The sequence below is a fragment of the Takifugu flavidus genome, chromosome 12 (assembly GCF_003711565.1).
Source record: "Takifugu flavidus isolate HTHZ2018 chromosome 12, ASM371156v2, whole genome shotgun sequence".
Classification (NCBI taxonomy): Eukaryota; Metazoa; Chordata; class Actinopteri; order Tetraodontiformes; family Tetraodontidae; genus Takifugu; species Takifugu flavidus.
Window position 1 is genome coordinate 3,216,454 of NC_079531.1, and position 11,963 is coordinate 3,228,416.

The 11,963-nt window shown below is 43.9% G+C and overlaps 1 protein-coding gene across 2 annotated transcripts in view; it reads right to left on the reverse strand.

Moving 5' to 3' along the window:
* Window positions 1–10,971, reverse strand: part of cntn5 (contactin 5) — a 56,384-nt gene extending 45,413 nt beyond the window's left edge. The window contains exon 1 of one of the 2 annotated variants that reach the window (XM_057049925.1): window positions 10,665–10,971. The gene's annotated coding sequence lies outside the window, so the exon portion shown is untranslated. Of the gene's footprint in view, window positions 1–10,647 lie in introns of both variants that reach the window. The other variant, XM_057049924.1, reaches the window with a different exon arrangement.
* Between the last annotated feature and the right edge of the window lie 992 nt (window positions 10,972–11,963).

Here is an 11,963-nt window from a genome sequence, read left to right on the forward strand (position 1 = left end):
TCAACAGATGTGCCCGAGTGTGAAGAAAGATACGTTTTCATTTTCAGAAACTGCAGACTCAATCGCAGTTGTAAAAGACACTCTAGACATCATCTGTTCTACTTGTGAAGGCTATCTTGAGCCTCGTTTGCCACGTTTTACTCTTCAATAGTTTTAATTGCCCTGATGACCTCAATCAAAAGACAATTACTTCAGGGAGTAGTGACACGGGCAATAACTGCCTTCACCATGAAATAAGTGCACACCTGAATGGAGCTGGAAGCGTTTAACAGTGACAAAATAACACGTGTGTCGAGTGACAGCTCGAGACAAAAAGAAAGTGCAAAAAACTCTCCAGCAACTGGACGGTGCGATGAAGTGGAAGGGAAATTAGACATTTTAGAAGTTGTTGTGCCAATAAAAGTGCAACTGTCAGGAAAGTCAGGCATATTTCATAAACTTCTATCATCGTGAGCTGCATTTGTGCTGTATGAGATTATTAAAATCCTCCATTGGTTCAAGGATCGGTGAAGGGAAGCACACTGATGCTGGAGAAATGACATTCGTTCCAGGACGGGGGAGAGGAATAAACCATTGGAGTGTTTATCACCGCTGCAGCTGTCGGGGATCACGGGGAGGGCAGAACGCAAGATACAGGACAGAAAGCACTGGAAAGGTATTGTGGGTAAAAAAAAAAGAGAACCTGGTACAATCAAATTCAAAAAATATGTAAAACTATTCTATTCTTTCACTGTTACATCGCTGCTTTTCTGTCACTTCTAGACAGAAGAATAATGCACATTATTTTCTAAATGATGGGATGTGAAGTCATTAGAATGTGGAATTCACTGCAGAGGCTATCAAGGGAATTACAGTGAGCTGAGGACAAGATGGTTGCCAAGGGAGCACATATACCACTGAAAAGTCTATTAGGGACTGAAAACATGTATAAAAATAAAAAATAAAAAAGTATACGGCCCTTTCAAAAGGATCGTAAATTTGTCGTCACGACTTAAAGAGGTCAGCAGGTACACACTTTATCTATTTTATTACGCTTCCTGTTAACATACATGCATTTATGGCTTCACGCCTCTACCTCACTGCAGGTTGGGTGTGTCGATTTTATTTTATTCATTTTTATTCTATTTTTTAACTAGCAAGAGAGAGCAAAACCTAAGGAGACTTTGATTTTAAAGAGCATTTCCTTGTTACGTCTGACTGTGCTAAACAGCTGTTCAGCTTTAACTCCACCTTCGGTGGCTCGTGCTGCACGACTAAGGTGCTAAACTGGCGGCTATGCCTGTTAACTAAACACTAATGTAAGGCTGTGTTTTGCATCCTGAGACAGGAAAAAAAAACCTCTTCTGAAGCGATTTCCCTTTTCTTAGGCTTTTCCACCTTTTTGTAACTAATGTGTTTAATCTGAATTCATCAGTAGTCTTTTTCTTTTTCCTCATTTTACCTGATGTATTATTGGTGGCATTCTCTTTCTCGGGGCCCACTCCCATTTCATCTTTGTCAGCTGGATCATATCAGCCTCATAAATCACTGTGTTGTTACCAACTGAGGCATTTAGGCAGCGCAGAGACAGACTCCGATACAGACGCGGAGAGATAGCAGATCCCCTACGAGACCTCCCCCCCACTCCTTGGCTCCCCCACATATGAATGAGTGACTAATGAGGGTAATAAGGTTCAGGTGCAGAGATGGTAATGAGGTCCTTCCAGGAAAGATGGCGCATTGAGATCCGTGTGTAAAAACATCTGGGGACATCTAGTGGACAGGTAATGTCAGAAGAGATATATTAGCCACAGTGACGCCCTTTATCAGCTGATTCAGCTCACCGTTGCGTCATGACATCACACCCACTCGGCCTGTTGGTGCGTGAACATTTCTGGGCCCTCTGATAGAAAGTGGCTCCATCAGAGGATGTCTATCCTGGCTGATGACACAGGATAATGCAGTCTAAACTAACAACCTTTTGTAATATCCATAATAAAAGACTTTTAAAACTAGTTTTAATTGCGCCACATATGGCTTAAAAGCTTAACAGCACAGCTGTCGAGTAAAGACCCAAGTTCAACAGCGTCACAGCGGAGCGTTGACACATAACGACGTTGAAATTCCATTTCAGCTGCTAATGCATTTGTTCTTTATGTCAGCAGAGGAAACGGTGTCTTCTACAGTTCACAAGTGATACAGGTCACACGATTCTGTCATTGGCCAACAGGTCATTTGATGCAGTGACAATACTAAAGTAAAATTTAAGGTGGATTTTCCAGCATGATAATTATGATTGCCACACGTACGTGAAGTATCCACTCATTTCCTGCAGGTTACTTTGCACCTTCATGCTGAAAATAGCAGTCGAGAAGTTCTGCACATCAAAATGTGTTGTTCACAGAACAATGTAATCAGAATAAAGCCAGCCGAAAGCCGCCACAAAACAGTCTCAAACAGACAAAATAATGAACAAATAAATTGCACTCATATTGCACCAGATTAAAAAGACACTTATCACTTAATGACATCGGCCATTTACCTGCATCACGTAAACCTCCAAATTCCACTACAGAGATGACAGTTTAATTGAGCTGAGAATGGAAAAAGCAATTAAAAAACTAAATTTTAAATTACCGGCAGAGCCAACCAGAATGTTGCAGGCCTGGAGGCCATTTTCACACCACAACAATGCTGGAGCCGCACAGAAACAGACACCGAAGAGAGGAGGGTGACTGTAGGGCAGGTTTGCATGCAGCTACTGTCTATGTGGGAAAAGACAGCCATGAGAAACACTTCCAAGACTTTAATAGCTGGTGCCAGTTAATGCAGCATTAGCAGCCACCAGCGTGAGGAAAGAAGCAGCAATCTTCCAAACTGATCGATGACAATTCCAGACAGTTCCAATCACGTCTTCCAACTCTTCTCCTGCAGCTTCGATGTTAGAATAACTTCTGATCATTAAATGGGGGGTGTGCAAAAGCTGCTGCCTTAAAATGCTGAACATTTGGTTCCTTAAGAATTGAAGGAGAATTTACATTTGCGATCATAGCTGGGGCTTATGGGCATTTAAATGTTTAATTCCACGCAGATGCAAAACCAACATCTGTGGTGTGAGACTCAGTGTGCTATTTTACATGTGTGCAGCCCACAAAACAGCCCTTGTTCCATCTAAACCTGCATCCGAGCCAAAACAGATGCGAAATGCTCAAAAGACTGAAACAACACTAGAAACGGGTGAAAGCATTTGAATAATCATCAGCCTATATAATAATTACCATGAGAGTTGAAAATGCATCTCAGCCCAAACTCAAACCCCTTCAGCGAGTTCAGCGAGATCTCCCTCGCATGTTTTAGAGCTGCAGAACACGCAGGCAGAGTGACAGCACTCTAAACTCACCGAGAGCTCCAACATGTTGTACAGCACCACTGAAACAGTGTCTGAGGGGTCTTTTAATCGATAAAAAAAATAAAACGTAGGGGCTTTGAAACTTTAGACACCTTTTCGGCAAAGATCTCTGACAGTGACGGTAAGCAGGTGGGACCAAGATAAATGTTTTGCTAACACCTCAGCTGTCACAGACTCCAGCTTTTTGATTTTTTATAAATGCCAGTGACAAAAATTGCTTCTTCCCAAAAAAAAGAAATAACGTTAACAAAAAAAGACTCAGATGGAGACTTGTTTTTATCAATAGTTTTTAATTTTCTGTCAGCAAGTAACCATGGCTGAAAGATTGATGTGATCAAAATGGGAGTTTTTTGTTTTTTAAGCGTATCCAAAAAATAATAAGGGGGGAGCGGGATGAGCAGAAAATTCTTGATGCTGCTGAAGGATAAAAACGGCTGATTCTGCTTCACCAGAGATCTGCTGCTCTGTGATCAGTGAAATTTAATGAATTAACCGAGATTTCTGAGTGAATTCGCATAAAAGCGAAAGGGAACGCGGCGCAGTGTAAATACGGCAGGTCTACGCGCAACAAGGCGGCAGAACAAACTGTTGTTTAAGAGAGAAAGGGAGACAACAAAAGCGTGGAACAAAACAGCTCAGCAGCCCGCAAACACGTTCACAGATTTAGGCACCGCAGTATGTAAAAAAAGGCTGCATGGTGCATACAATAATAACCACACTCTCGTTACAGCAGTATTGATGGAAGCCTTTTCAATCCAGATGTTTATTTTCTTCTACTTATGCCTTCTCTTTTATTATTTTACCCTCCCTCATTCCTCCACAGGTCCAGAAGGGTGTTGGAACAAACAGTAGGTGTGAGCAGGAGTGAACCCTGGTTGGCTCACGCCAGGTTCACAGTCTCCATTTAAACTAAGGTGCATGTTTTTGGACAAACTCTGCAAAATGAAATCAAATTTAGACAGGAAATACATGTCAAAGACATTTAATTGATCACCGTCTCACTTTGAGTAGATACAGAAATCAATATTTCAATATCCTCTCAAGCGACCGGGATCCATTATGCTTCACTTCTAGAATCGATGTTTAACTTTGGCCGCATCCTTAAAAACTAGATTGCAAATCAATTTCTGAATCTGTCTTAAAATGCACATCTCGATCCCTCCTTCCACCCCCCCCCCCCCCAGCTTACGTTCCGAAATTTCTCCGCTTTCCTCTGATTTTCTTCTCCCAACTTTTGATTTCTTTGAGCAAATGAAACGAAATCCGACAGAGCGTCAGAGGAGAGAGGCCTGTCCGAGAAGCTGCTCAGGCAATTGTTTCCCAGCTGGAGGAGAAATGAGGCACAGAGGGACCTCCTGCATCCGCGCACGTACATGCACGCAACAGCAAGTGAGAACCTGAACAAAACAGGACATGTGAAGGCACCGACTCGCGGATCATTTCCTACTTGCAAACTTCCGACGCTTGTTTCAAACATCTGATGATTTGACCTTTTTTTTTTTTTTTTGTGCGACGTCTGACAGGAAGAGCCGTTAACTCCTGAATAAGATGAACGTCTGGCTGAGGATGAACGAAAACACATCCAGGTCCAGGTTCAGAGAGGAATTAAAGGTCACATTTAACACTGCCACCAAATGACCTGATTTCTCTAGCTCAAATCAGCGGGGCACGAGTTGCTATGGTAACTATACTATGGACCACATACATAGCGGGTTTGTAGCGGTGCTTTTGAAAATCCCTTCCTCCTGTAAGAGCCCCGTTGGTAGACGGAGCAGAGGCAGCGCTGTGACTGTGAAAAGCCGTCACAAGTGAGAGAGAAATCACAACAGCTGCTGAAACGGAGCTGCGAGGGCCCATCTGTCTCGCACATCTGGAATATTCATTGTGTTGCACGTCTCATTGTCCTCTCTCCTGTTTACACTGGCCACTACCGTTGTTAATCATTCATTGCAGTAAATACTGCAGAGATCAATACATGGGGGAGGGTTTTCTGGACCCAAGAATGAATAAAATATTTAAAAATGTGTTAAAATGAACCAATTACACTAAAAGAAATGTGACAATGTGACAACATCACCATGGAAATGCATACTCTTCTTTTAGGGAGTTTAGAACTATGACAGTAGAACTATTTAGCGGTATTTGTTGTCCAAAGCTGCGCCGACACTACCCCCCACTGCACAAACACTAAAATATCCGTGTTACGAGTGTGACCCTCTGGTGACGACACCATGCAGTGGAGCCATGGTAACCACCAACGCATCCAGAGAATTAGAAACTAAGCTTTTTTGACCATTTTCGCTCAAAATAGCTTTTTTTTAAAACTTTCTAGACAGCTCAAAACCACTGATCACACAATGAGGCCATTTGTTCTCGTGTCAATAAAACACTAATTAATGATGTTTGGATACAACTCACCAAGGCTGAGTACAAGGGGAAGTCAGCTGGAGACGTCAGAGACCCAGAAATGTTAAAACGGCACAATAAATACGTCCTCTGGCCTCCATGGTTTCGTTTACACGCTGTTTGTCATCCAAAATCTTCCATATCTGCCACCTATTACAGTTATTGATCTGCCTGACTTGAGGAAAATGAGGCCATTCATTAGGCTGCCAGTCATCCTGGTGTTCGCAGGATGCTTATCTGATCACATTTAAAGTGTTGATCATTTTGATAGGTGAGAAGGAAGAGAAAACTTTGGCTCGTAAATTAAAATGTCACCGTGCGAATAAATCAGAGCGCAGACTGAGACGACCACAAACCAACATTTTCATCCCATTTGGCAAAGCTTTTGTGAAGAGTAAACATTTAGGCCTCGACACTCCACGGTAGCTTTGCATAAAAGCTTTCTTCCTTCATTTTTTGCAAAACGCATCAGAGCGTCTGTCCTTCCCTGGTGCCTTATGAAGCTTATTCATATCACTGATGCATTAGCGGAGTGAGAGGCTATTGTCTCGGTTATTATTCCAGTTCACATTACATCTATCTCCAGTGATATCAACAGACTTTCCACAGAAAATCGTGCAAAAACATCAATCAGCGCCCATTCAGACAACATCAGCACGGCCGCGCTGTTGCGCGTTAAGATGATATTGAAAATAACAAAGCGGCACCGTTTTCACTTGACTAAAATAAACCCAGCGTTTGTCACAAGACAATGAACAGGGAAGTACAGCAGCAGTACAGCCGGGCGTAGCGGCACTGTTAGCTGTACTCTGACAGATACCTCCATACACATTTCATCTCCTGGGAGAAAGGAAGCATGAGAGTGGAACGTAGGAACTCATCATGAGGCTGCGGGATGAATGTGCGGTAAGAAAGGTGACCCAAAACACTCCTCTGCCTCTTTAAATGCACGCCATTGCTGCTTTCCTCTCAGAACAGCCCCGTGGGCTGCAGCAGACACGCAGCGCATCCCCAGAGTTTGAAAAACTGAGAAAGCAGCAGAGGAAGGAGGACTTCAATGTTTTAAACGTAAAATAACTAATATAGCGACAGGAAACAGAACCTTTCAAAGCAGAAATAATGGCACAGTTAAAACAACGGGAAAACTCATCATCTTACCGCAGGTGACAATGCCCTTCATTAAAACCCAAACACCGATTCAAAGTGTGACTTCGGATAGTGAAAATGGTGTAATGAGCGCGTGTTTGCTTTGAAATCTGCGTTTACAAGCCTGAGATGCAATTAGGCGCTAATGAGCGCACAAACGGCACCGTTAACCTGCTGGGCCTGCAGATGATCTCATCGGGGTTAAAGATCAGGCTTTAAAATGGCAAATCCACATAATAGGATATTATAGCAAATACGAGGTGAGCATTCACAGCCCTCGACTCAACGCTCGGTCTCTCTGTGCAGACTGACAGAAGGAGAGGAGCCTGGCCCCAGCCTTCTTAGGGGACTCAAGTGATTTCTATGCAAAGATACACATGAAAAATCAAGGTTGCTGTGCAGACACAAGAACAAACCTCATAAATCTTGTTCTCCTCACTGTCTCTTTTCACTGACCTCCCTCTGAAGGTCAAATCGGAGACAGTCATTTTTACTAATCTCTCAGTCGTACTATCAGCATCATGCAGATTTTGCCTCAGTTTCTGGCTCGTATTTAAGACCCAAAAGCCCATTTTCACACCTTCATCTCACTAATCTGCCTAAAACATGTGATTGTTAGACGCTGGAAAGATAAAAATAAATCAAAGAGTGCAGTGCTTCGCTGTGGCCTTGGAAGATAAGGGCCTTTACTGTCACATAAAACCTAAAGCTGCCTGCTGAAAAAACCCCTCCATCCCAGTTATTCACCAGCATCACCACTAGTCTCTCCCTTCCACTCTCCCTCACTAGAGCTACATCAAACCTACTTCTGCGTTTCTATTCTGAACTGATTGTCACTGTTCTCAAGTTAAGACATTAGCCAAGTCCTGAAGAGACACACAATTCCAGACTGTCAATCAAGGAAATGTGGTTTGGGCGACAATAAAACTCCAATTCTGCCACTGCTTATATATCCCTGTTTACCTGTTTAGACCTCTGAAATGGAACTGGCCACAGAATTCCGCTGCAGAGCCAAGGCATGGATTTATTCTGGCAGAGTTCAGTGGCAGCGTGTCAGACGCATAGCATCTGAGAAGCACAGCGTGTGTTTAATCGAAGATTTAGCTATTTTTGGTTGCCTTTCCTCCACAATATGTTTGACACAACCCTGTTAGAATAGCGTGCTCTGCACATTTAGAGTTACAGTGTTATGGTGGCGTCACTCAAAAAGCTAAAGAATTAGCAACACTTTGGCAGCGCGGGACCTTCCAGCTGCTGCGCCGCAGACACTGGCGACACCTTCACCGCCACTCCAGTGCGCTGTTATAAATTTAAGCCCATTACATCAGTTTCTGACAACAAAATTGCGTGTCAAACGGGGAGAGAAAGGCTGTGTGGATGGGCCACAATTACCGAATAAGCGTCCTTGTTTTGTGGTTCACACATGGTTTCATGCGACAGCCTCAACGTGCCCTAAAATCATGTGTTTGACTCAGTGGACGTCAAAATCAAGTCATTCACAGCAGTGACACATTGGGAGGAGGTGGGAGGGGGGGGTTGTGGGCAGTCAATCTTTCTAATGCAGATGCTTTGAAACAATTATATAAATTAAGTTGTCAGATGAGTCCTGGGGGATATTTGTGCTGTGGAAGAAAAGCGGGGCCCCCTCAGAGAGCTGCTCTATAAAAAGGCACCCGCGGAAAGGTTTGCTACTGTTAGGAATAGCAACACTTCTTAGATACAATCATTTTCTCATCCAACAAATCTGTTTGAGGGAGACTTTGATTAGAAATTGCATTTTGGGAGGAAAATTACACTCTTGCATCTCAGGAAACCAAAAAAGAGCTGTTTATATATTTCAGGATGCTCTCTCTCTCTCTCTCTCTCTCTCTTTCACTCACTCACACACACACACACACACACACACACACACTTCTTTTGTCACTGCAACAGAGGGGTAAACATGTGGCGCTCTAGCCTTTGTGCCTCCTTCCTCAGCCTTCCGAGTGTGAAACCACACCTCGCCACTCACGTTACAGACATGCTGATGACGTCGAATCTGCAAAACAATTTTGTCAATTTTCCCTTTATCGGTCTGCAGTCGCTCCCTGGAGGGACTTTCCCTCGGGTGTTGTTGTCTCTGTGAGACACATGTGAGACACGTTCTATCCCTGCGCTCCATCATGTCAACCCTGGTATTAATTTTTCCTCTCCAGCGTCTCTGGGGCTACCTTCCAGCAGAGCTGTCATTTTCAATTAGCCATAAGCTAAATACATGTCTGTTCGCGCTTGTCAATAATGCTTTTCTTCAAGTGGAGGGTACAGCTCTAAATTTGAGCCTCTCCGTCCCCCATCCTCTGAGTAAATTGACAAACATCTTAAAGCAGGTCTTTGCAATCGCGGAGCTGATTTCCATGTGATGAGCAGGAGGCTGACCCGGAATCCCTGCCAAGAAAAGCAGCCGCAGCTGTTACGTCCTCCATCCTGCCCTCAGAAAGGAAGCTCGTATTTGATTATTGCTGAGCTTGATGTTCTGACCTTGGATCCGCTGATACCGCGAAGCATTTTAAAACAATCTCAAGGAGTGTGGCGCCGAGCTGATACGGTTTTGGGGTGGGGATGTGCTACGGCTGAACTTTTAGGAACATCACCCCAGTAAGATCACAACTGAGAATGAAATGAAAGCAAATTGTGGCCCATTTGAAATCCCAAACACAACTGAACGTTCCGACCGGGAGTCCTCACGGATGCCGCGAAGCCAACAGGAAACAGAGAACACTGACGGAGGATTTAATCCCGAATTATCGTTTGCAACAAAACCGCAATAATGTGTAACACCTTTTACCAAAGTGAAGAAAAGCCACCGCAGCAGGGGGATTTTACTGACGGCAGACACACTTCATAAGATTTGTGTTTTCCTTTGGCAGCCTCTATTCTGTCGCTGCAGTGGACAAGAAAGTCCCGCTTCAGGAAGAAATGCAAAGAAAATGCTTAATTAAAAGGCAGAATCCTCGATTCATGTCCAAACGGTGCCCTGAAAACCCAAATCAATGGGATCAAACGGCGGAGAGCGCACGTCTAAGCCACATTAACATGACCTGAGTCTCTGGATCAGAACATTACAGATGGACAGGCTAAATTAGCATAGCTGTGATCAACCCGCTCCTGTGGAACCTCTTGTGTGGCGCTACAGCCTCCTGCTCTGCTGACCTTTACATGGACCTCCAGCAGCTGTGGAGTTGAGATGTGGCTCGGGCATTTTTCTGCAAATATCGAGTTTCTTTTAGCTCCCATCTGAAGCAGCAACACCTCTAACACTTGAGTTGGGATCTGTTATGGAGCAGGAGAGACCGTTCAGGGATCTTCGCTTTCCCCTGGACCAAAACAAACAGCACACATGATCAATTTGACATGAGGTCTTGGCTCAGGAGCTTTTATTTATTATTATTATTTTATATTTCTTTGAATGGGGGGGCGGGGGGGGGGTCTTTTATGTTAAGGAAATAATTTCAACAATATCCAGCCAAAAAGCAAACAAACAAAACCCACCAAACGCGGATCAGAGAAACGAGAAACCAAAAAGACAGGCGGGAGTAAATTCTAAAGCTAAAGGAAAGTCTGGGTCACCTGTGGGATGGAATTCCTCCTCGGCACATGTACTGACAATAGTCATGCAGCTCCATCTCCACAACACACATGCAAACAATAAAGAATCCTAGTTTACTCACTCTGAGAGTCACTTTACCTTCCTTCAGGGCTCAGCTGACGTCTCCTCCCGACCTGAACGACAGCGGTGCTGCCGAGACCAAGTCCAGGTCCGCTGATCTGGACCCAGCTCAAACACTACCAATATATCCTCCAGCAACAGCAGACCACTATGGAGATATCATCCCTGTCCGTGTCGGGCTGCTTCTCCTCCCGCGGGCGGCGGGTCTGTTCCTCCGCTTCAGGCAGCTGAGTGGCGGCGCTGCGCGTCGAGCGGAGCGGAGCTGCGCGTCGCTTTGACCGCTGCCGCCGCCTGTGAGCGCGTCAGGAACATCCCGCCTCACTGGTGCTGAAGGAGGGGGGGGGCTCGTCCTCACTTAGTTAAGAGTGGACAGGAATCTGAGTTCCCATCGGGTGAAACTATGCTTACTTGTCTTGTAAAATGCCCCCTCCTCCCCTTATCCAACCTCCTGCTGGACACGTGTTGGTGATATGCTAATTTAGATTGTTTTGCAATTAATGTTTAAAACGCTCATGTAGGTCAGGGGGAGATCTCTGCAAAGTCTGTTTAATTAGGAGAATAAATTGAGGAAAAAACAAAACAAACCTAACCTTTTAGGTCGATAAATTTTAGCAACAGACACAAAAAATTAGCATTTGTCCTACGACCATTTTAATGATCTTTTAACTGGAAAAAAATCTAATGTCTTAACCCTTTTTGAGAAAACAAACAGAACAAAACAAAACAAAACAAAAAACTGTTGCATTAAGACTTGAGCTTCATATTTGTGGATCGGGCTGTTATTCTCATCCAGACCACACGAGGGCAGTGATGCTCATGTAACGGATGGGTGCAGCTGAATTTTTGTAAATGTTCTCTTTTTTTTGTCAGAGTAGGAAGGACTACATCCACATCATCTTCATCATGTTTTATAACACCACACAGAGTCCTCTTAGATCATTTACATTTGTCCACTGTCATGAAAGTTGAAAAAAAAGGGTTAAACAGTGAGACGTGCAGCCAACACTGCAGCTGAAAAACCATTTATTAAACAGGGCAAATGCTCCTTGATGATTGTAAATGGATTCACTAAGCAATAGGCCAGTTTATCACCTGACTGAATTTCAAACTGAATTCAGTGAGGTCTGGGATGGAGAAGACTTTAGTTTGATGCTTCAGGTGTTTTTATTAGTTTTTGCCTTCACATTCATAGAGTATTTAGACTGGGGCTGTCCTGATGATGACGATGAAGCCCTGCTGTCTGCTTGATTATGGTATGTGTTGTGCATTATATTTTGAAGCCGTTTTCACAGGCAGGGCTCCTAATTTTTTGTAAAT